The following is a 24,801-nucleotide window of genomic DNA, read 5'->3' as shown; positions in this document are numbered from 1 at the left end:
TTGTTTGGCAGCCCCCAGGCAAGACTGTTTTAGAGAACATTGAAAGGTTACTCTTCTAATAGTTTATAGTCTTCTTTAGGTCAAGCCATGTTCTAAACGTCCTATAGTTCTGCAAGACAGCTATGAAACTGGGAGCTGGAAGGGGTGGTTTAGGTTCCCCCCAAATTATGCAGATTTGTTTATTTTCCCACTGGAGAAGTGCCCTTCAATAATTTCTAAGGCAAGAGGCAAGATTAAAGGCAGAAAATAGGCTCATTAGTGAGGTGTGGAGAGAAGAGAAATGGTGGGTACACACAGGGAGAATGTGGAACTGGCCCCTGTTCACCAGCCACCCCACAGCCTCTCCACACCAGATGTCATCCGCCCTACCTTCTAGCTGTGACTGACAGGGTATGAGTGGGTGAGCATGTCCCTTGGTCAGGAGTCACCTCTGAGCTCATGGTTAACTTAGACCAAGAATTTCACAGAACCCTTTAGCCACTAGGAAAGTAAAAAATATTGCCTACATTTTTATTATGGGCGTTAGACACAATATTGTTACCCAGGGATCCTCTTTTGTAAAAATGAAGAAAATCAATTTCGTTTCCCCAAAGAGGGACTAAAGTGTCTCGGTCTGGCAGTTGCTCTTTTACCCAGAGGAGTTTTGAGTGGATTAAAATAAGAGGGACAAGAAATTGAGTGAAGATTCTGTGTCTCGGGGCTGCTTGGGGAATGAGAGGGACCTGATATGGAGGAGGAGGAGGAGGAAGAGGAGGAGGAAGAGGAGGAGGAGGAGGAGGAGGAGGAGGAGGAGGAGTCTGCACTGACTCAGGTTATAATGGTTGCAGCAGATTGAAAACTAAGCAGCGTATCAGTCTAAGCATTTGGCGTGGGCAGCAGCACAGTGCATTTGTGTGTAATTAGAAGCAGCAGGAACATGACTCCTGAGCAGATTTTCATGATTCCAGCTGTGCTTTCTCCCCTCAAACCTCCAGCCTGAGGGAGTGAGACCTGCCTTCAATGAGGAGCTCCCCCTTTTAGAAACAGGCTTTCCCTTGGGTATTCATACTCCTCTCCTCTCCCCTCCCCTCCCCTCCTCTCCCCTCCCCTCCCCTCCCCTCCCCTCCCCTTCCTTTCTCTCTTTCTCCTTTTCTAATAATCACCTCTCCTTTTGTGCTGTGCAGCCTGCTTTTGTTTCAGTGCATGTCATAGTTACTATTCAGTTGCTGTAGCAAAACATACGACCAAAGCCACTTACGGAAGAAAGTTTCAGAGGGCAAGTCCATGACTGCTGTGGTGAGAGCCACAGCCAAGCGTGGCACTAGAGGAGCAGTAGCTGAGAGTTCACCCCTTCTTCTACAAGTGTAAGATACACACGCAGTCACACATGGGAAAGCCCACAGCCCAGCCTCAGTGTAAAGCTTCCTCCCACATGGCCACACCCCCTAAGCTTTAACCAAGAAGTTCTACCAACCGAGGACCAAACATTCAGATACCATGTGCCCATGGAGGCCATTCTCAGTCAGACCACCACAGTACATCAGCTCCAGACCAGAAATCTGAGCAAGCAAAGGTGGCCTGGGAGACTATGGGAGAGAGAAGAGGGAGGGGTCTTAGGGTCATCATCAGTTAGAAAGCTTTAAAAACAATGAGCATTTTAACATGTCTCCTATATTGTTTCATAAATCTTGTTTGTCGGCTTAGGTTTTTGTTCTAACAGCATGTTAAAATGAATCTAAGGATTAGACAGTATTTGACTATTCAAGGATGCTTTGGATTTCCTTCATAATCATTTATTGACTGCTTAACCAGTGTTCTAAATGAACTTCTTATAGTTACTTTACTCTGCAAATACTTCCTTTAGTATGTAAGGGTTTCGTTTGTCTTATGTTAGTTTATTTGTATATATGTCACCTTTGTTCTTTGGTGTCTTTTGTGTTGCTTTGGTTTCTCTCAGGAAAATGACAAGCTTTTAGAGGCGTGGAGTGACTACTCTGTACCCAGTACAGGCTCATCATGTAAGGCGCCCACTGATGGTGAGATATGCAGTTGTCATTGACCTGAAGCTTCACTGTCCATCTGAGCAGTGCAGTCACTAAGAGGGTCTGAGTGGCAGCAGGCTTCCATTTTTAGGGCTTGTTTTCTGTAGGAAACTGAAATTTGAGGTTCCCTGCTGAAGGTTTTAAATGCTTTGTATGGATGGCAGATTTCATCTGTTACATTGAAAAAAGTGATATTTTGTCAATTGAGGGATGGGAGATTTTACCTATACCTCTTTCTGAGACTAGGCAACAGTCAGTTGGCATTGTGGCTCGAAACTGAGCTGTGCTGTAGATGGAGCTCACCCTAACCCTGGCTTTAGCTCACACACTTGCTTGTGGTAAATCTGTGCCTCACTGACCATGGTACCCTCACCCCAAAGGAGCAGGAACCACACTCTGAACTTTGACAGTTACTGAGCATGAAGGCTGTTTGAAAGTAGAGATTTATACAGAGCAGGTATTTTTTTTGTTGTCACTTTTTGAAAATCTGAGATGATGTTTGATCTTCAGAGAAGGTTGCCATCTTTGGCACGGTGCCTTTTCCTAGCAGCCGAGCCTGGCAGTGCTTTCCTGTACTGTCCTTAGCCTGCCATAAACAATGTCGTAATAACTAATGGCTTGTTCATTTTTGAATGTTTACAGCAAGTTTGTATATTTTTGGTTCTGATAAAACACATAATATAACCTAGGGTCTGCCATGCCTCTGTGGTGTAACCCAGGCAGCGTTCCCCTGGCATAGTAGAGGGCTGCGTCTGCTGCCAGTGAGGAAGCACCAGCCTCCCACCACAGTGCTCACATCAGTGATGATAAGTGCAGGGAAGTGACTGACCCCTTCTGGACCCTTTCCAGGAGGGGGGGGGGCGGGGTCGTTCTGTGTGAGCCAAAGCTCACCTCCCTCCACCTTCACCCTCGGCTGGAGGTGACGAACAGGGACGTTCAGTTTATCTGTGTGCATCTTCATCTCAGACCACACCTCCCTGTGTCACTTGTCAGAGATACAGACACGTGTGTGTGTGTGTGTGTGTGTGTGATACGCTTTTTTCTGTTGTGTGCTGTGTGAGTTGATAACTGCCTTTTAGTGTAATATTGATGCCTTTTGAAAAACAAAATTTTAAATTTTAAAACCATAGTCAACTCTTGTCAATGTTTTGAAATACTTTCTAGTTTTATATCCTGTTTAGGAAGGTGTTCTAATGCTAAGGAATCCAATGCTACAGAATGCTACAGAATGCTACAGAATGCTACAGAATGCTACAGAATGCTACAGAATGCTACAGAATGCTACAGAATGCTACAGAATGCTGCAGAATGCTGCAGAATGCTACAGAATGCTACAGAATGCTATGTATTTTTCTAATACTTTAGAAACTCTTTGTAATCAAATGTTGAATTCAGGCAGATATTGTGTGGGTGGGTTAGGTTGGGACAGTTGACTTAGGGATGTCATGTAATAGTGATTGTAGCACCCCAGTGACACTGCTCTCATGTGCTGAATTCTAGCGTGCACTTGACTCTGTGACAGTGTGTTCCTTCGATTCTTGGTGACTGTTTGAGTAACTACTGTTTCCTTTCTCTCCTTATTCCTGTCTTCTTAAAGCAAAGATTTATAATGTGCCGGGTATGTCACAGAAAAGGAAGGGTGTGACAGAGCACCTGCCAGTCTGTCGTGTCGTCTCAGGGGTTACATTAGAGGCCTTCAGTGATGAGAAACACCTCACTAGAGGACTCTGTTTTTACTCAGAACAGGGAGTTAGGCGTGCCTCACTAGCTCAGGAAAGAAAATTGTCTTCGTTCGTTCATCTACACTCACTCATTCAGCAGATAGGCACCTAGTTTGTGCTATACATTGTACTTGATCCTGAGCTTGTAACACTGATGGATGTCAGGGTGTCTGTATTCGTCAGTTGGGAGAAGCATATACACATATTTCTAAGTAAGGGTCACTGGGAGCAGGCATGTGTTTTTTAAGTAAGGTTGCCAGGGTGGTAGTGTTGTAAGCTGAGAGACAGGAAATGATATTATCTGGTCTTTGCCCTGGACATGTTGGCTTTCTTTGGTATATGGTGAATGCTATTCATAGTAGCTCGTCTTGTGTAGGAAGCCTCATTCGATGTGTACTAACACTGTACCGTTTGTTGGCATAAGGCACTTGAATCTCTTTTATTGCTGCCATCTATTCTGGCTCCCCTCTTCCCTGCTGTCATTAGCCGTGGCATCCCCCCACCCGTTCTCATTAGATTATAGTACCTTCCCAGGGCTGTAGATATAGGGGAGACGTACAGCAAATGAGGAGAGAAGTGTTTCTATTTATGGGGGCATTCTCTCCCTGCCATGCTAGCAGTGTGTGGATTTGTGTGTGTCTGTTCATCCTCCACTCCCTCTGCCCCATCTCATCCACTAACTGGGCAGACAGAACATTTATTTGCTTTGAAAGGCAAACACTGGCATAATTGAGCAGTTCACCCTGAGGCTTTAGATTCCTAGTCAGGTACGCTGAGTCTTTACTCTCCTCATGTTACCAGAAAGCCCACCTCTTTGCGAGATGCCTTATTTAGACATGGAAGAGTGGGAAGGGTCCCACTTTGAAGAAGTAGCCATTTTAGTCAGCCCAGTTTGAATTATTCCTCTACCTGTGACTTTGATGTCATAATTGAACTAGCACCGAGCAGCCTACATGGAAAGAGCACGTTTTATCTAAGAATGTAAAGCAAAACATAGCCACATGGTGTCACTAAATTATAACAATTTACTTAGAGCAGAAGAGAATTTCAAATGATTTTTAAAATAAAACCATATTTAAATATAAATTGTTCTGAAGTCTGTGGTTTGTGAAATAGCACCTGAAACTATCTGTACTGTTGAAGTCTCTTACTGATGGGAAGCATTAATTAGGCCCAGTGTGTGGATGCCCACTGTGTGCCAGCCAGCTCAGGAGTCATGGGCTGCAGAGGAGAGGGCATGTGGGCTTCTGTAGTACAGTTATTCTGGCTTCTTACAATCAGGTTTTCAGGCCTTCTTCTGGAACTTTGAAATAAATAAAAGAGTAACAGATCGAGTCACTGAATATTTATGAGGAGTCAGAAAACCTGAAGAAAGGAGGACTAAGGATACAGGGAGAAAGGTAGAGGGCTGGGGAGGCTGGGAAGGGAGCAGCTTACTGTTTACTGAGCACTTGCTGTGGACCAGGCCTGTTTTATGCCCCTGTGTGATTCTCACAGCAGCCTCATGGGAGGATAAATAGCTACACTGTTGGATAGATGCAGAACTTGAGCACTGGAAAGCTGAGCTCTTAAGCAAAGGGTCTGACTCCGTGTCAAACACTGCCTTCACCGGGCGGGAGGTGCAGCAGCAGCTCTCTCTGGGAACACCTCGGCATGCACATGCCTTTGGGCTCAACCTCCAGAATAAAAGAAATGACCAGGTGAAACCTGCCAAAACAAAAGGAACAGCTCTGCTCTGGAGCTGCAGGACACAGGATCTGCAAGCAGCCCTTGCTGCCCTTTTGGGGAGCATTCCACCACTGAGCTAGGTCTCTCTTCCCTTCCCTGTGGGAGTACTGCCGGAGGCTCACTGTCACAGTTACCAAAGGCTGCTCTGCTCTAGCTGGTCACAGCCACCCAGTGTACAAGCTCATGCGTGCTAATGGTCATGAACAACTGGGGGAAGTTTTCTTTTGAAAAATGCTCCAAAGAGCAGCTTGGTAATCCTTGTTCTAGGTAAGCTTTGTCAGTTTGTCAATAGAGCTTTTGGTTTCTCTGCCCCTTGCTTCCTCTTAAGATCATTTTAGGCTCGTTAGCATAGTGTGGGGCTCTGTGTTCTTACTTCCTGTTTGCTTTGCTCCAGCTGTATTTAGAAACAAACACCATATATTATGAAATCTCTTTTCTCAAGATCTCATTTTGAGTTGCTTTTGTTAAGTTGAGAAATTATTTATTATTTTCACTTAGAATCCTCTTATTAGGGTTAAAAAAAAAAGCCCACAGCAAAACCAGCCAAACAAACAAAAAAAAAAACCCAAAGCACTGTGGTTTATTTTCAATAAGACCTTTGAGAAATGGCCATTTATGCATGAGTTATTCAATTGAATCCAGGCCTCTTTGTTTTATGTTGTTGGTTTAAAGGATAATAGTGTTTTGAGCTCCCTTTGTGTGCAGTGGCGGATCGGAGCATGAGAGAATAGACTGGGCTTGCCCTTTCCTCTGCACTTTGTTTTGTAATTTTAGAGTATGTCTTAATAAGCTCGTTGCGTGAAGATGATGCTGACGGCACTAATAACCCGTAATTACCACAAATACCAGTTCCTGAGCCTCATCACAGAAGGGCAGGAGCTCTGTTTTGTTCTCTTAGCAGTTGCTTCCCTAGCAGTTAGATCCAAGCAGTGGTACAGATGGCACCCCCCAAATCAGTCATCACACCTCCTTTCTCATGACTTCCCTCTTTTCACTATGTGTTTGCTCTATTGCTAAGGGATTTATCTGTCTAGATATTTGCCTGACCTCCTCCATCAGCTGTCAGATGCAGCTGTTCCTCTCAGGAGACTCATGATGTAAAGGAGAGGACAGTCGACTGAACACTGATGAAGTGCACTGAAGAGATGGCATAGAGGGCAAAGGCGCTGGCTGGCAAGCCTCATGACCTGAGTTTGCTCCCCAAGTCCCACAGGGAGAGGTAGAGAACTGAACTCCCACAAGTGTCCCTCTGACCTCCACACATGCACCATGACACGCATTTAGTGCCCCCAATAAGTTAATAACTATAAACAATTAAAAACTGACAAAGTAAATTATGACAGGCACATGACCATAGTGTTAGGAGATCTCCCGTGGGGAGGACTTGAGCTGAGTCTGAAAGACCAAGCGATCAGGCAAGGGAAGGGAGGGCACTGACAGGCAGTCTCTTCGCTGCACTCAGCCTCGGGGTTTGGGTCTCTCTCCAGTGTGATCCCAGTGCCCACTCACATTCCCACCTTTATCTAAAGCTCAGAGGACCTGCCTGAATGGCAGTCTCTCCCTGTTACTTTTATCACTGTAGATACATAGAATTTACTTTGTTTTATTTAAAGTCATGTCTTAAAACTCTTCTTTCCATATAAAACTGAAGTATTCCCTTAGAAGAACTATAAACTGGATTAATTGTCAGAAAATAGTAAAAAAAAAAAAATATCTGGGAACTGAAGAAAGTCTCATATTTTTGGAGCCAAGATTTGACATGGTATGTTATTTTTTTTGAGAAAATACTGCCTTTTGTAAGCATGTCACCGTGGTTCCCTCTGTGTGGGAGTGTGAACATCAATGTTCATATATGAGACATTTTGTAATCTGCTCGCCCAGGATTTATTAATGACACCCAGGAAGTCCCGAGCCAGCAGGCAGATGCTGAGCTGTTAGGCATGGGACAGTGTGTCTCCTGAGTGGACACAGAGAGGGAGTGACGGCAAGGCTGCCCAGAGCACTGGGCTCCTGAATGGTTACCAGGGACCTCTGACAGGAAATCGGAGACGGCAGAGATGAAGGAACCTGGAGGAGGACCACACTGGCTCGTGGTACTTCTGGGGCAGAGTCTCCAAGCCTGTGAACCCAACCAGCATGTGGGTGGGTAAGAAAGTGGCTTCAGTAAGGACCTCCACTGCTATACGAGTGAGAGGACAAGAAGCTGGAAGGACAGTGGAAGAGGCCATTGTGGACGCAACTCTGTTGTGTTTGACAGTCGCCTCCTGTCCTGCTTGCTTTGACGACTGTAGTGGGGGTGGGGTGGGGTGATGGTTGAGAGTAATTCTCTCCGTGCAGAGCTAGGCCTGTGTACCCTCAGATGTCACCCACACTGCCTGGCAGTGATGGCTCTGACCTTTGGTATTTAGAGCTTGAGTGGCCCGGTGTAACCATCAATTACATAATGCACCCTGTGCACTCGTCTAATTATTTTGTGGTTCCTGGGCCTGCCTTTACACTTCTGTAGGTAGTGCTAGTCACATATCTGATTCTTCTTAACCCTCTTAACATCCTTGAATGCAGCTGTCTGAATAATAGATTTTCTGGAAAACACTCTTAACATTGCTGCCTCCACCCCCATTATTAAAAGGAGATAGGAGGAAACAAGGTTTTTAAATATTTCATCTTACAGGAACGTGTTTAAAGAGATCGATGCACACCAGTCTTATGGTTAATAAAATGATCAGCGCTTCCTTGGTGATGATTATAAATGGTACGCGTTCCCCGGCTCAGGGTGCTCTCTCTGGATGCAAGGTCAGCTCAGGGGAGAGCAGACCAGCAGTAAAACCAGATTGCTTGTTGGCTGCCAGACGTTCTGGGCAGAGTGCCAGACTGGGTTCACCTTCTGAAAATCCATCTCCCAGTATGAAAAGAGAGGGCTCGGTCCCTGCAAGGAAGGGTAGCAGTGGGAGACTTGGGCTTCTTCAGTCCAGTGCCGCCCAGGACAGTGGGGAGCGGACAGTGTGGACTCGGTGCCACTGACCCCATTCAAGAATGGCAGGGTTTTTCTTCATTATGCTTCAAATTATAATTTCATAAGTTAATAATTGCTCTTCCAAATAATGTGGGTCACATGAACATATGACTACATTCTGCCTGATGGGAAGCTATAGGTTTAATTTTGGATAGTCATAGAAATTCTCTGCACATTATAAAGCTATTAGGACGTAACAGCTGTTTTAGTTCATTTCACCCTGCAAAAGAAATGTGATGCTGACTAAAATGATCAGTAATTATGTATTTTGAAAGCTAAACCTCCAGTTATAGAAGGAGCTCATTTACACATTAGATACTGATAAAGACTACAGAGTGCTGTGAGTTTCAAAGTTACTGTTATCTCCTGTCTAAGACTAGGAAAGCAGATCTGTGCCAAGAAACATTGTTCCTCCTTTGAAGTCTCCTTTGTGTTGCCCGATGTAACAGTGGAGTTGCAAATCAACAGTAAGGAAAGCCGCTTGATACTTCTCTAAGGGAGAGCAATGAGGGGCTGTTTGAGGCAGAGGACGGAGGGGTTTATTTTGTGTCTGTTGATCAGCGCCTGCCATCTGCCTTACAGTTAATGTTGTAGAAGCATGCATGTGGCTCCCGGTTCTGAACAGATGATGCTCATGGTTTGTTGAGATAGATGTGCTTTCTGGGTGTATGTGTCTGTATATATACCTACAGTGCTTAAAATCACACTTGAAGTGTAAAACAGATAATGAGGCTCCATTTTGGGCTAATTTGCATATTCAGCTCCTGTACCTAAAACAGAGGACCACAGTGACACTGATTTCTTTCCTGCTTTAGATCAGCTCTAACCAGCTGTCAACAAAGAGTTTGATTAAACACTTTTCGTTATTAGAGAACTTTGGGGCACGTTCTATGTGTAAACATATTGTTTGATTTCAAGGGACAAATTTTCAGTGCAATTCATGGATATATATATATATATATATATATATATATATATATATATAATGCTGTAAGCTGTAAAACAAAAACATTTTTCTGCATGCTTCCTTTATACATTGATTCTCTAGGGTGAGAGCAGTATTCCAGCTCACAGTTTGGGCTGACGTGAAGGTGGCAGATGATGTATGAGCCTGGTTTAAAGGAACCAAACAAATTTAAGGTACGGAGTCATAAACTTGACTACTCCAGGAGATTTTTTAAAATCTGTAATCACTTTAAAATATGACGGAAATTTTACTTGTCCTTTGACATGTTCCCTAGAACATATACAGTATAATTGTCTCTTTTCTAAGTATAGTTACACACAAATGGATTATTTGTAAAAATGCTATTTAATGGCCAAAAATCTTTGGAATACTGTACAAACATCATCAGCCATCAGAGAAATGGAACATAAAACTGCTCTGAGGTCCCATCTCACCCCAGCCAGAAGTGCTTCATCAAGACGTGACTGATGGGCTGTAGGCCGGTCCTCCTATACTGCCGTTGGGACTATACACTGGCACAGACATGGAAGGCAGAGAGTCTTTAGAAAACAAAACCTAGCTTATGCTTCAGCCACAGTGCTTCCTCATAGGCACCCAAAGGCTCTGAGTCCACACACCGCAGAGACAAGCGGGTATTCCTGTGTGCTGGGGCATTCGAATGTAACAGCTAAGAGTGGAACCAGCCTAGATGCCAGTCCAGCCAGCACATGAGTGGACACGAAAATGTGGTACCTAACACAGTGGCATTCCATTCACTCATAAAGAATGAAGTCATGGCATCTGCAGAAAAATGTGTGCAATCAGAAGTCGTGTTAAACGAGCCAGAGCCAGACAAATACTGAGCTTCCTTGTTCTCTCGGATCTAAACTTATGTATGCGTGTAGGACATTGAAGTAGAGAGGGGCCAAGAGCGAAGGACAGCATCGTAAGGGAGGAGATGAGGAGGGATGAGGAGGAGGAGGAGGAGGAAGAGGAGGAGGAGTTCATGTAACATGAAAGCACATTTGTGGGGATTAAGAGGACCAGCACAAGGGGACAGAGTGGACAGAGAGAAGGGGAGGGAATAATAGCCGAGTGTAACGCAGTGTCTGAAGGAGATTCCATTATGAAACCTGCTAGTTTGTAAGCTAATGTTGAAAATAATTTTTAAAAAGAAAATAGCATTTAGTGTATACTATTACACCATCTCATTGTCAGTGTGGTTGTCCTTCTGTTAGCACATACAAATCTGATTTATCTCTTGTAACAGTACCAGAGTAAATTAACTTTATTACTGTTAGCAGTTGTCTGTTGGAAGGACCTTTAGGATGTTTCTGTGAGAGAACAGAAAGCCTTCCACATTATCTAATCTGTAAGCAAGCCGTCTCAAAGGTTATGCTCTTATTAAAGACTCCACCCACAAACATGTAGTAATGGCTTCCTTGTACTGTGTAGTGGCATCTCTTTTTCCACATTCTTCTCAACAGCAGGGAATATTTTTAGTTTTATCAAAATAATAAGCAAGTCATAGTCTCCTGTTGGGCGTGGTGGTCAGTGCCGTAGCCCAGCACTCAGTGCTTGAAGCTGGAGGTGGTTCCTGGGCTGTGGAATCAGCTCTAGGCCAGTCTGCGCTACGGAGCAAGGTCCTGTGACCAGTGCAGTGTTTTTGCACAGGTTATTTATACATTTAAGGCACTGTGACTGTTGATTGGCGTTAGAATTAGGCTGTGGTGGCTCCCAGCACACATTAGGTTTTGAAGGCTTTGTCTCCAGTGCAGCAGTGTGAGAGTTGGGGCTCCCAGAAGTGATTGTGTCATGATTCATCCTGGCATGTGTTTATTGGGAGGTGCTGGAAACAAAGAACTGGGCCAGTTGGAGGAAGCATGTGGCTGGGCCGCCCTGGAAGGGTCTGTCTTGTGGCAGCTCTGCTTCGCTCTCTGCTTCTGGCCACCATGCAGTAAATAGCTTTGCCCTGCTCATACCAGTTCATTCCTAGCAATTCTGTTAGGACATATGTCCCCACCACAGGCCTAGAAACAGTAGATTCAGTCAGTCAAGGACTGAAGTGACTGAAACCACAAGTCAAAGGAAATTTCGCTTCCTTATATCAACTATCTCTGGTTACACTGGAAACGCTAATATAACATTGACATGTGTCACAGAGGAGGAAAGCTCTGACTAATATAACATGGACACATGTCACAGGGATAACACTGACTAATGTAACATGGACACATGTCACAGAGAAGGATAACGCTGACTAATATAACATGGACAGGTTCACAGAGAAGGATAACGCTGACTAATATAACATGGACACATGTCATAGAGAAGAAATCTGAGTTGGCCTGGAAGGATGTGTTGAGTTTTTCCCTGAAGACGCCTCCTAGAACAGTAGTTCTCAGCTAGGGCACCTTTGCCTTCCTGTGGGCATTTGACTGTCTGGGGATCCTTCTGAATGAGAAGGTTATTACTAGAATGTGGTGATTAGAAAGATTGACAGACATCCTGGAGTGCCCTGGACAGTTCCTCACAGCCCAAATGGCCATCCCTGCCAAGGCCAAGAAACTCACTTATGGGAAGGCCGCACTAATCCCATGTTGAGTTAGTGTTTTTGGTTAAAGTGGGGAAATAGAGGAGCCATGGAAACTGTCTCCAAGCAAAAGTCAGTGTCAGGTGATGATCAACTGAATACAGAGAAGAAACAAGTCAAATCAAACAAAGCCTCATGGATTCGGACCCAGGACACTAGAAATGCATTACTGTCGGCTGCCAGAGCCCACTTAAACTAGTTGTAGAATTAGTAGTTAGGGGAAATACTAGTATTCTTTCTGCAGTTGGGCCTGCTTTGCTTTTATGTAGTGAACTCCTTAATTCATTCTTGGTGCCAGAATTATATTGAATTTTGGAATTAAAATCTTTTAACTAGTATCAAACATGTGGTTTGTTTCCTCTTTCTGAAACATTCTTCTCTCAGCTCAATTCCTGAAATTCTGTTTGTTTGCTTAACCATTGTATTGCTTCCTCAGAAAGTGTTGGAATTCCACAAAGAAAGTCAAAGTATACTGTCTCTTATTCACCTGTGTGTTAGGCCCTGGGCAAGATGCTAGAGCTACAGGAGTATTAGGGCCATAGTCCTGGCCCCTGTGGAACATACAGCTTAGTATGAATGTTAGTAGACAGTTATTACAAGAGAAGGAATATTTGTAAGCTGTAATAAATGGGAAGAAAGAAAGTACACTTGGGTGTAAGATATAGCAGGAATTCTGTTTAAACTGGGAAGTCAGGGAGGACTTCAAGAAGAGATGTTTTCATGGAGACCTAGGTGACATCAGAAGTTATGTCAAAAGAGGAAAGCATTTAGCAGGCCCAGCTGGAATAGCCTTGAGGAGAACATTGTTCTGAGACAATGAAGTTGTGTAGCTAGAGAATGGCAGGTCGGAGAAGGTAGAGGAACAGAGTGAGAAGCCTGTCAGGCCTGGATTGAGGTCTCAGACTGACGTTGATTATTGCAGTGCAGGCATTGGTGAAGGTGTCACCTCCATGGGAAATAGATTGAGGTGGTGGCTGAGGGGGATGGGAGAGCAGGTGAAAGGTGCTTCTGGTAGCCAGGGGAGGTGTGTAAAGATGGTGGCAGTGGCATTAGAAATGAGTGGCCCGGAGACATGGGCTGCTGTTTGTGAGACTCCTAAGGAGCAACATTAGCGCGTAATTCAGAGCTGCAGAAAGAGAGCCTAGACACTGAAGAGTTGCTTCCAGATGTCAGAGCCACGGGGCCTGATTAGAACCATAAGAGAGAGAGTAGGAGAGTGCAGAAGAGAGGGGCTAGCCTGGAGGATGAGGTGCCCAACAGCGCTGAGTCACAAGGGGAGTGTGCTTCCAAGGAGGAGGGGCAGGATGCTGATGTCTGGCTTTTCTGAGAAGTCAGGTAGGAGAGGAGGGAGTCACGGGTGCTGCTAGCCGTGCATTGGGAACCAGGGCAGTGGGCACTGGGTGTGAAGGGCAGACACAGTGGGTCAGAGAATTAAGGCACATTCTAGTGTTAAATGTGTCTCAGGATGCTTTCTGCAGTAGTGTTTGTAGCGCCAAGAATACAAAGCTACTGAAATACACCCATTGGTAAGACTGTCATGAAAATAATTGTATAGTATACAGCCACTTGCATTGGTTCCAGCTTGTAGGAGGCAGAGGCGAGAGTTGGAGACCAGTCTGAACTGTAGGTAAAGACCCAGCCTCAAAAATGAGTAATACTTGTATCCCTATAAATTCCTGGAAATGTTTACATAAAATGGTTCTACAGTCGACATAGATAGTATTAATTATGATACTTCTTTTGTTAGTAAACTTCCATATGCATAAAATTGTTTGTATGGGACCATGTGATTAATATATACCAAACTTCAGTACTGATAACTTGAACAATGAAGAGCTGAGAAAAAGGGGAACATAGCAGCAGAACTCTGTCTTTTGTTATGCTTGCTATATCATTACTAATATATGTGTGTGTGTGCATGTATGTGTACTTGCATATGCGTGCTCCTTTAGTTTTCTGTTGCTGTGAAGAGACGCCATGACTGTGCCAACTCTTACAATGGAAAGCATTTCATTGGGACTGGCTTCCAGTTCAGAGCTTTAGTCCATTACCATCATGGTGGGAAGCGTGTGGCATGCAGCGTGCCGGCATGCAGGCAGACACGGTGCTGGAGAGCAGCTGAGAGTTCTCCGTCTGGATCCACAGGCAGCAGGAAGTGAGGAGTTTGGGCCTGGCTTGAGCATTTTGGAACTTTTCACCCTCAGTTGACAGACTTCCTCCAACAAGGCCACACCTACTCTAACCAGGCCACACCCCTAATCCCTGACAAATAGTGCCGCTTTCTTAATGACCAAGCGTTCACATCTATGAGCTTAGGGGGCCATCCCTGTTCAAGCCACCACACATGCTGTGCTGGAGACTGAAGGCCGGTCTTGAGCACACTCATCAAGCACTCTACCACCGAGGCACATCTCTAGCCCTCATTTTTAATTTAAAACGGAGTTGAATTTTAAAATGTTCTGAGAGGTAAAGAAAAAAGTCAATAACCTTTGAGAAACTGTACTGTGAAGGCGAATACAGGAAGACAGCCTGGAAGCTGGACATGACTGCACGCGGAATTGATGACCACAGGCCAAGGGAACAGATGCAAGAAGCCGAGGTTGGAGCAGGACAAAAGACAGCCAGTGGCTGTGTAATCGGTACAGAGAAGAGGGCAAATACAGTTCTAGATGGTGCTGGCCAGGACCTGGTTTCTGGTTTCCTCTAGACTTGGAAACAGCCTTCCCTGGAGAGTGCCAGAAAGTGGAGGCTCCAAAGGATAAGGGAAAGGTGTGAACATGCAGCTGTGGTGAGGTTCCTGGGAGCTGTTGACTGTCAGGCTGTTAGCCACCAGCCTGAGGCTGGCGGGTGGTTTGCATCACTTGACAGTTGCTGCAAGCCAGGGTGCTGCTTCCCAGGGCAAGTGTCAGCACATAGATGGTAGCAAAGGGGACAGTGGAGAGCGCGGTTCAACAAGCGAGTCTCAAGAGACGCTGCCTCTTGCTGTGACCGTTGGTCCTTCCAGCCAGTTCTGCTGCTAACCTAGCTTATAGCTTGCGGGGCCTTAAGGAGAAGCTCAGGAAAACCTGTGTCTACTCAGCAGTGGCAACAAAAGCGAACTAAGACAAGTGGGTTTAACAGAAGACCCATCCTGTGCTACGATCCTCGTCTCGCAAGCAAGGCTGGTAGGTTTGGAGGTTCTGAGAAATTATTTTGAATATTATAGGCAAGTACTCATTACTAGTTTATGTTGTCATCTCATCTTAGAGAAGACGTGTATGTCGGACTAATTTACTGTACTCATGTGCTCTTAAATAAACCTTCTGTACAGAATTGAGTCTGAAGGAATGTGACTTGAACCTTAATTTTTGGAGGTTTGGGGCTTATTTTATTTTTCTGTGTTTGGAGATAGGGTCTCACTGTGTAGCCCAGGCTGGCCTTGAACTCATGAGCCTCATGCCTCTGTTGTGTCTGCACCACTGTGCTTGGTGGTCAAAGGCTGGTGGTGTTGGTGTATTTAAATGTAAAGAAAGCACTGCCCTTTATAGCTTTATCATGGCTTTATCTCCATGTATGTGTATCGTCAGGGACACTACAGAGATACTACAGTCTTATTCTAGACTTGAAGACTGTGGAGTAAGAACTCTTCTGCAGGTAGAGTGGTGCCTCAGTCTGTTAGCACAGAGATGACCAGCCGTGTAGACGGCAAAATGAACAGGGAAACATGCTAGCGTGCTGCTAGCCTCACAGACTGCTTCGGGTCAGGAAGACAGGAGCGTTTCTGTGCTGCCTGGGGCTCTCGTGTGCGTGTGTTATCTCACATGCACTCCGAGGTGTCTCAGGTGACTCAGTCATTGCAGTAGATGTGTTCACTACTGAACTGTCCACATGGAACTTAATTCTCCTTCAGACACTAATCCCCGAGGAGGGGTATCCTTGTCTGTCCCACCGGGCACACTGCTTTACTGCTGGCTGGGAAGATGTAAAATCAGCACTCAATTGTAAAATTAAATGGCAGGGTTTTATAAACTTGAGGAAATAAACATTCTATGAAATTAAGGAAATTGAAGTTACAGAACTCTCAGGCTCACATGCAGAGCCATTGACAAAACAAACTCCGGCAGTGCTGGATCGACAAACAGCTGAAAACGAGAAAACTCTACCAAAATGATAGTCCACAGACGGTTATAAAGATTGAGAGGGCATTGATGGTGTCCAGGTAGTTCTGAGAGAATGTCCCTCTGTGAGAGAGGGTGCTGGAGGACATGGTAGTGAGACTCTGTAGCAGGTACATACCAGCCTCTTACTGCTGCCATCTTGGTTACGTTCAGTTGGTCTTCTTGTTTTTTGGTAATAGAAGAGAAAATACACTCGAATCTCAGTTTTTAACTTAGCAAATCCTTTTTCCGAATTCACAATTGAATTTTCAGAAAGACAGTTGTTTTTCTAAACTACTAAGAACTGCCCTGTAAGTGGTAACATGCTTGCCTTCTGTATCTGGGTCTTCTTTTTCCAGTGTTGCTGCTAAGGAACAGCAGCTTAGACGGTGGATTGACTCATCCTTAGTGCAGTTGTCTTGTAACCACTGAGCCAAAGAAAAAGCATGGTGCGCAACAGTCTCTTCCTGAAGAATGGCTAACGCTTGTATCGTGCTTTCATCTGGGTGGGGGTGGGGGAAGAACTTACAGTCACGTGTTAAATGAAAAGGCATTGCGTGAATCAGATTCTAGTTTAGGGTGGAAATACAGCAGCAATGTTTCTGAAGCCTTTGTCTCTCTGCCCAGAGCTGTGATGTTACTCAGACTCCAGGATGAATACATTTTGGAGCTTCCTAATCCATTTGAAAAGAAAAGAAAACCACGTCTGTAGCTTTCCTAGCCTGCATTTGGCCACTGGTACATTGGCAGGCTCAGTCTCAATGTCTCGGCTGCTTGCTGTTTTCAGTCCAGCCAAGACTCTGGAAGCCTGGGGATGACAGTTCTTTTTAGATTTTTTTCCAAGTCTTAGAATCCTGGGAAATACCCTAAGGTTGTACTGTAGTCAGATAATTTGTTATTTTGGGACTTTTGAAATATGTATGAAAGAACATATATGGTCGAGACTGTAATGCAGTTGATTATCTGGTAGCTTCCGACAATATGCAAGTTGTGTTGTAACAGAATCAGATGCTGAAAAAGATGTGAAAAGTAAGTGTGTACCTGCAAGCCATTCTCTAAACGGCTCTCATTCATTTCGGCCCACATTTACATTCAAGCTTCCCTCCAACTTCGGGCAGAGTATTTATCTATGCAATTTAAGTGGCAACGCATTAGTTAAGCGCATAATTTAAAGTCACTGGCATTGCCGTTAATTTTTCTGTTATTAGAAAAGTTTGTTCCCCTGAGAAAGGTTGACTTGGGCATTGTGTACTTTGGATCACTCCCTTCAGCCAACGACAAGACACTAGCAGGATTCGCTGAGCTGTCTCCAGCAGCTGTGTGGTGGGCACATAATGACACTGCCCACAGCTGTGTGCTCACTCTTCAGTTGGAAGCGTGACTGACACCTTTGTTTAATGGCACGTCCTGGACTCAGCTTGTCTATCAAACTAGCTACAGTGTTTGGTTTTGTTTGTTTGTTGAGACAGGTTTCTCTGTGTAACCTTGATCGCCCTGGAACTCACTCTGTAGATCAGGTTGGCCCAGAGCTCAGAAATCTGCCTACCTCTGCCTCCCAAGTGCTGGGATTAAGGGTGTGCATCGTCACCTCTGTCTAGCAACTAACCATAGGTTTCAGTTTATGTTGCTCTGTGGATTTTATTCTGAAATTCACTTGCTTTGAAACAGAAGAAGTTCAATACTATATAGTCTGTGTGTTTAAAAAATTATTTTCATGAAAATAGTCTGTTTTTTTGTTTTTCTTTTCTAATTTATAAAACAATATGTTGCAATTTTCCTCTTAACTTGTATCCAGTCACATAAAGGTATAAAGTTTTTAGCCCATATTATTTAAAAAGCTTTAAAATGTATAGAATGAAGCAAGAACTCAGGTATGTCACATATGTTGTAAAATTTTAGAAAATGTTGAATTGAAGTTATCTGTAACTCTGGTGTTTTATGTTAGATTGTAAAACTGCAGAACTATACTCTGAGGTTGGAACTGCATTTAGCTAATGCTATGAAAAAAAAAAAAAGAGTTTTGAGATCATTTCTTGGAGAGCTTTGACCTTGCTCTCAGTGAAGGCGAAAGGAGATGGAGATAAAGAGGAGTTATGTGGCCAAGGAGGAGAGCGTGGGCGGGTGGGGCTGAAGGAGGGGGCAGCAGAGCCATTTCCCTGTCTCTGTTTCTGTCTCAGTGCCTGGTCTCACTGGTTTCCAGTATTGCCCCTATAATGACAAGATTCTCTCTTCCTTAGGATGAGCAGGCCTGTTACCTTCAGTCCTAACCTCGAATAACATCTCCAAGTTGCTCTCAAACTTTTACCCCAGATCAAGGGGAGTTTTGAAAATTATACCTTAGCAGTGTTCGTTATCTTTACTCCCTCTCTCCCTTCCTCCCTTCCTCATTTTTCTTCCCACCTTCCTTCCTTCAAAGTCTCCTAGGACCTCGCTCTCTGATGCCTGCCTTCTATGGGTTAGGGATATTACACATACGGAATCTGGAGTCCATTGACATTTTTATGCCCAGACCTCAGAAAATTTCAGCATAGTACAGAACACGACTTTAGAAGACAGTGTTGATCGTGCACCTAAACTCTTGTGTGACACGTGAAGCCGTTACATGTATGAAGTAGATGTGGCAAGGTCGAGTGTGCCCAAGAGTGGCGTCAGCCTCAGCAGGCCATTGTTGCTTCTTTTAAACCCTCATAGTTACATCCGGTTCAGTTCTCCGTGCTGTCCGGTCACCAGCTCATCATCAGGCCCTGTGCAAACATCTCTTCTCCATGCTTATTTCACAGGGGCTCACCTGCTGCTTGATGGTGGCCATGCTCCTTCATCTCTGCTCAGCTCAGTCAGTCCTAAGGAAGTCACTTCTGACATGAGGATGACTTTCTTATGCAAGGGATTCAGGTCTTCCTTAACTCTAGGCTTGATAAGCGGTCCATATTACATCACTAGCTCTGTGTTCAGAAAATACAGTTTGGGTGGGAGAGGTGGGTTAGAGAAAGGTAGGAGCTGAAGAGGTCACTAACCCAGTAAACAGCCTGTCTTATCTTCTGTGTTGAGCCCAGTGAGAAAGTCTACAGAATTCTACTGGACCTAGACCCTCCTCCCAAAGGTTTTAGTCTCTAGTCTTAGGTGTTCTAAAATAAATCGGGTACCTATATCACTAGTGTGAAGTCCTGCCATTCTTTCTGATTATTTCTGATAGTGTTTATAGCAGACCACAGATTTTACATTAGCCTTCAGAAGAGGCCATGTGTTTAGTAACCCTCAGCTGACTTTGTGGAGGCGTCTGTAAGATCTGCTAGATGCTTTGTTTTGGAACTCCCATGTTAGACCTAAAGGCTCTAGGAGTTCAGGAACACTGGTCAAAGTTGGCTCTGTTTTAGAGACCAAGCTGCCTCCTCAGCAAGTCAGCATCGATAAAAAATGGCGCTTTGCCATTGTCTAGGACAAGCATCTGCTGTCAGTTTCTCCTGCCACGGTGTGATCCAGCTTTTCTTCTGTCCATCATTTGTCTCATTCTCAGCATCTGGTGGCTTTTCCTAACACATAACAACACCTAATGTTAGAGTCACGTTGATGGCTGTTAAGGAATCATGCAGCCATAGAACCCTTTCTTATCTGGATTGCCCCAGCTTGTTCTTGTCCACTTGAAGGTTCTTACTCCGTGAGGAGGTTCTTTTATCTCATCCTCCATCTGGAGTACTTAAGTGCTCCTGTAGTACTTACTCGGTAGGGTAGTGGGTTCCACCAGATCACTTCACGAAGCCCCATTCATCCCATCATGCTGTGCACCTTCTCTTTGCATCTGAGCCCGTTTGCTGGACCCTGCTTTGGGCTTCTGTCTGGTTGGCCTGACAATGAGAGAAGTGGAAAATGAGCTGCATCTATGCAGAGGTAAAGGTCCTTAACCGCATCTTCATGGAAGCCAAGTGCTCTGCTCCTGACTTAGTAGATCCTGCTTTGTGTTGTCTGTAGCCTGACCTTTGATTTGATTGGGTTCAGCTTTTGATATCTGAAATTCTTTTCTATGTAAACACATGGAGAGAGAATAGTAAAAGACAGAGTACACTATTAAAACTACTAGTGTCTGCTTTTGTTTTTTTTCCCCTGAAACCTGTCCTTCCTTCTTCCACTCGTCTTACATCTTGCTTTTGGTGTGTCCAGCTTGGAGCTTACTGATTTCTGCCTTGGTCTGTTTTCACACTGCTGTCCGAAATGCAAGCTTGTCCTGTCTCCCATAGGAAAACTTGTTAGTGGCCCTTCCTTGTCTATACCATGAAGTACTAGATCCCTAGCGTCCAACACTGTAGCGGAGTGAGGAGGGCACACCCATGTCAACTCACTGCTCCGCCCTCGCTGTGCACACCTTAGGAATGGAGGAGGCAGTGGTGACTTTGCAGGAGAATTAGGACAGCTCCTGGCACATACTGATGGCTTGGTAAGCGTCAGATCCCTGCTTCATTGCTGGCTCATTGTCGGCTGAAACCTTAGGCTCTAACCAAGGCAGACTGTTTAGAGATTCCGAGATCACACTCTGGGTTCATTACTGTGTCTCTGAGCATGAGGAGCTCTTGGTTCAGAGGGAGCCTCACCTCCTGATGCTGAGCATTGCCTTCCCTGTGAGGAGTCTTCTGACTGGGCTGTCTAGAGTTTCATGGGAACAAAGGGCTCAGCCAAATCCAGAAAGCACAGGTATCTTCATAGGAGTCATGGCTAGCAGGGAAAGACAGCAGTAAACAAAAAAAGACGTGCACAGGGCAGAGGGTGTCGGATATTGATGGGGGTGGAGTTGGCAGTTGCTGGTAGGCGTGGCCTCATTGTAAAGGTGACAGTTTAAAGGTAAAGCCTTGAAGAGATTAGGAAATATGCTAGTGTGGCGGTGTTCCAGGGTGATGGGACTGTGACGCCCCTTGACAGGGCAGGTGCACTCTTGCAGTAGAGCCCACTGGGGACAGAGCAGAGGGAGAGAAAGGAAATAGGCCCCAGTTTCTGTAGGAGTGAATGACTGGAGCGTACTGAATGTAGCCTGTGGTCATTCTTACAGGAGCACAGGCTGTAATGGGCTGGGGTGGGGCTGGCGAGGCCCTCAGACACATTCCCATAACTTAGCTCTGCAGAAACAGTGATTTCCACAGAGGGATTTATCTTCTACAGAGAGCTGTTTTCAGCTGCTTTCTTCCTCTACTGACAGTGCTCCAGTCAGGGCCCATTGACATCTTGCCGTGCTTCCTCATTTTTCAAGTAAAATCCTGAGCTAATGTCAGGGACTAAGATGCTGTTTTCCAGAGTAGGCTCTGGGATGTCAGTGTGCGGATATGACCTTTCCTGAGACTTGGGAGTGTCACACGGACCAAGCAGAGCTAATCCTTGATCAGAGCGCCTCTGTGCCAGCCCATAACTGGCCGCTCCATGTCCATTATCCATCTCACCCAGAGCTACTTGGGCTCCGAGCTTTGTAAAGACATCATCAGAGTTGGCATCTGGGACTTGTGACAACTCTCCTAGCGCCTGCTTTCTCTCACCAGCTTTGATAGCTCATTGGAATGCCCAGACATGGTTTATGAGCACCTCTGTAGTGCCAGGCACATTTATGGAACTGGGCATTAAAAGAGTCCCATCGTAGCTTACTTTTTAAAGCATATCATGAACTCAGGTTAAGAAGATAGCCTTCACTTTTTTAAATCACAAGACTAGAGTTTGGGGGAAAAAATTCCAATTCAGTGGCAGCCCTCCGGAGGAGTTTAATCCTTAGGATTTACAGGTCCCTTTGTCCACAGGGTCTGTTGCCTTTGGCGGCTATTGATTTTCCTCCTCCGTGTCTATAATAGCTGCCTGGCTCTGTGCCCTTCCTTAGGAATTTATTGCTCATCTTTTGCCCTGCTCTCTTTAGAGGAATCCCGTGTCAAACTTCCATCCTGTCTATCAAGTTCCAGAGTTTAAAGGCAGGCTGTGCTCTTGGCCTAACCGTGTTGGCAGTGACCCTCAACAGTGATTGAGCACTAGCACGGTGTTCAGGTAAATGCGTTGGTGTGGTGTTTACCTTCTCTGTGTAGACCTCACTTCTTATTTACATACCTCTAGGGAGAGAGGAACGCCCGAATTGCCCAAAGAGAAATTCTGCTGTGAACTTGCTCTATTCCTTTTTTAAGGTGACATCTAGAAATGCAGTATTTTGAAAATGTGAACTTTGTAGGCACATTTCCATTTTAAAAGAGGAAAAATGACTTTTAAGAATGTGAGGGGGTAAAATTTGAAAAGAAAGCTCTTTTTTTTTTTTTTAAAAGAACTCTAACCTGACAAGAGAATAGGAAGAAATGATTACTGATCATTTCAATTTCCAGTAAATTACAAAGCATGCGTAATGGGCTCTGAAGAGAGATGATTCCTCCAGCACACTTCATGCTGCCTTCAGAGATAAGTGTGTAAATGAGGGAAATGAATCGTTTCAGCCTGGAAAATCTATACCATTTTGGTGAGTGAAAGTGAGTGAAATTGAAATAATTCTATCACTCTATACTGAAAAGAAAGCGTAACTGTTTTCGATGTGTTTCTAGAGGATAGTATACTTACAGGTTTGCTGCAGAAAAATATTTTTGAATCAAGGCTAACTAAATGAATGCCAAAGATAAGAGGCTAGGCTGGTGAGACTTCTCAGTGGTTAGAGCATAGGCAGTGCTTGCTGTGGACCCAGGTTCAGTTCCCAGCACTCACATGGTGTCTCAGGGCATCTATAACTCCTGGTTCAGGGGCTCCACTGCTGCTTCTGGCCTCCATGTTCACTAGGTGCATGTTTGTGCACAGACACATGGAAGCGAACACTTGTGAAATTAAACAGACTCTCTTAGTGTTTTTTTTTAGAATTTATATTGCAAAATTTGGAATAGAAAAAATAGCTAAAATTTAAAAATACTGCTTGATTCATATATTCACTTAAAACAGATTTCCTTAAAACTTTCAACTTTCTTGGTAATATATGACAGCAAAACCAATTTCTCTTAGGGAGTTTTCATTGTCAAGGAGGCAGATGAGATCTTAAGCAAATAGCTGAAGAGAGAAGTCTTTGACTTACTGTGTGATAAGCACTGTCTGTATAAGAGAGTTCTTTGACTTACCGTGTGATAAATGCTGTATAAGAGAAGTTTAGCATTTGTTGAGAGGGCTGGAAAGATCTCATCAAAAAAAAAAAAACCCTTTTATGGAATCTACATTGAGACTAAAGAAGACAAGAAGAAGTGAGGCTGGGAGAAGAGAAGAGAGGTATGGGAGGAGGAGGAGGAGGAAGAAGAAGAGGAGGAAGAACCTGTGTGGAGACCTTAAGGAGAGAGGGAACTTGGCAGACTCTCAGGACAGAGAGACACAGAACGGTGCAGTGTGAGTGGAAGTCCAAAGTTAGGAAGATATGCGGGCGCTCATTTATAGAGTCGGATGTTGTTTCACACAGCGGAGGACCTATCTGAGGATACTTCCGAGGTGGTATTCTTCAAAGGTGATAGACAAACATCTTTAGTAGATACCTTTCCAAAGAGACCTGTAAATATTATACCAATGAATACATGATGGATGACCAACATCATCAAGCATTAGAAAGATACAAATAGAAACCTCAGTGAAAAAATACTGTACAGCCAATAGGATGACTGCGACCAAAGTGTGCAAAGGAAAAAAGCAGAAACCAGGAAATACCAAGTGTTGGCAGGGCAAAGACAGACTGAACCCTGGTGTATTGCCAGTAGGGAGACAGCACGGTTGCATTGCTGCTGAGAACAGTTCTGCAGTTGAAGGTGTGAGTGGAAATACATATGCTGGAGCCAGTCCTACTGCTTGAGTATTCCAAAACCGGCTGAAAGCGGAGACTCAGATGCTTTTGTATGTTAGTGTGCACATAGACAAAGGAGGAACTGTATCAACAGATGTGTGCACAAACACAACTCGGGTTCTGTGTACAGTGGGTGTTACTCTACCTTAAGAAGAAATGGAACCCTGACACATACTATGCAGAGGAACTTTGAAAACTCAGTGGAGTAAGTCACACACAGAGTATGGGTATTTTACAGTTTTGTTGACATGCCATACTTACATTCCTAGAGGTTGGAAGTATGATAGAGGTTCGTCAGAAGCTGGAGCGGGGGCATTAGGGTTTGTTGTTTATGGGTAGAGATGTTCTGTTGGGAGTGCCACACAAGTTTTAGAACTGGATAGTGGTTTCGATGAGGAACGTCACAGAGTTATACATTTGAAGTGGTTAAACAGCTAAAGCAAAAACTCTCCATGTACGGAGTTAGGAATGAGTTTTACAGATCTGAGGGAATTTTTGGGTAGAAGTTTGGGATGCTTGTTGCTCCCCAGGTTGGCATTATGGAACTGAGCAGGGCTTTTAGAAGCCAGTGGTTCCTCTGTCAACTCTCATGGCCATAGTGTGTTGGTGTGTCCTCAGGCTGCTCTCTGTAGGCAGCTCTCTTCTCTGCCTCAGCCCCTGTTGATACTCTGGCAGGAAGAAGGAAGCCTGGTGGGAGGACAGCATCTGGAGTAGGACCAGAACCTGTGGTTCCATGTTGTCTTACGTTCTCCTTTCCTTGTGTACCAAGTCTAACCCATTAGCAAATCTTGTTGGCCCCGTCTCCACCATGTTGGAACACCTCGCCGATACCCACT

At 44.6% G+C, this 24,801-nt stretch overlaps 1 protein-coding gene across 2 annotated transcripts in view; it reads left to right on the top strand.

Moving 5' to 3' along the window:
- Btbd9 (BTB domain containing 9) overlaps positions 1-24,801 on the top strand; it is a 354,330-nt gene that overhangs the window by 57,373 nt on the left and 272,156 nt on the right. The window lies entirely within an intron of this gene.

This window comes from Grammomys surdaster, unplaced genomic scaffold, assembly GCF_004785775.1.
Source record: "Grammomys surdaster isolate TR1022 unplaced genomic scaffold, NIH_TR_1.0 183, whole genome shotgun sequence".
NCBI lineage: Eukaryota > Metazoa > Chordata > Mammalia > Rodentia > Muridae > Grammomys > Grammomys surdaster.
The sequence above is the reverse complement of the archived record's forward strand: the minus strand, read 5'-3'. Positions and strand labels throughout refer to the sequence as shown.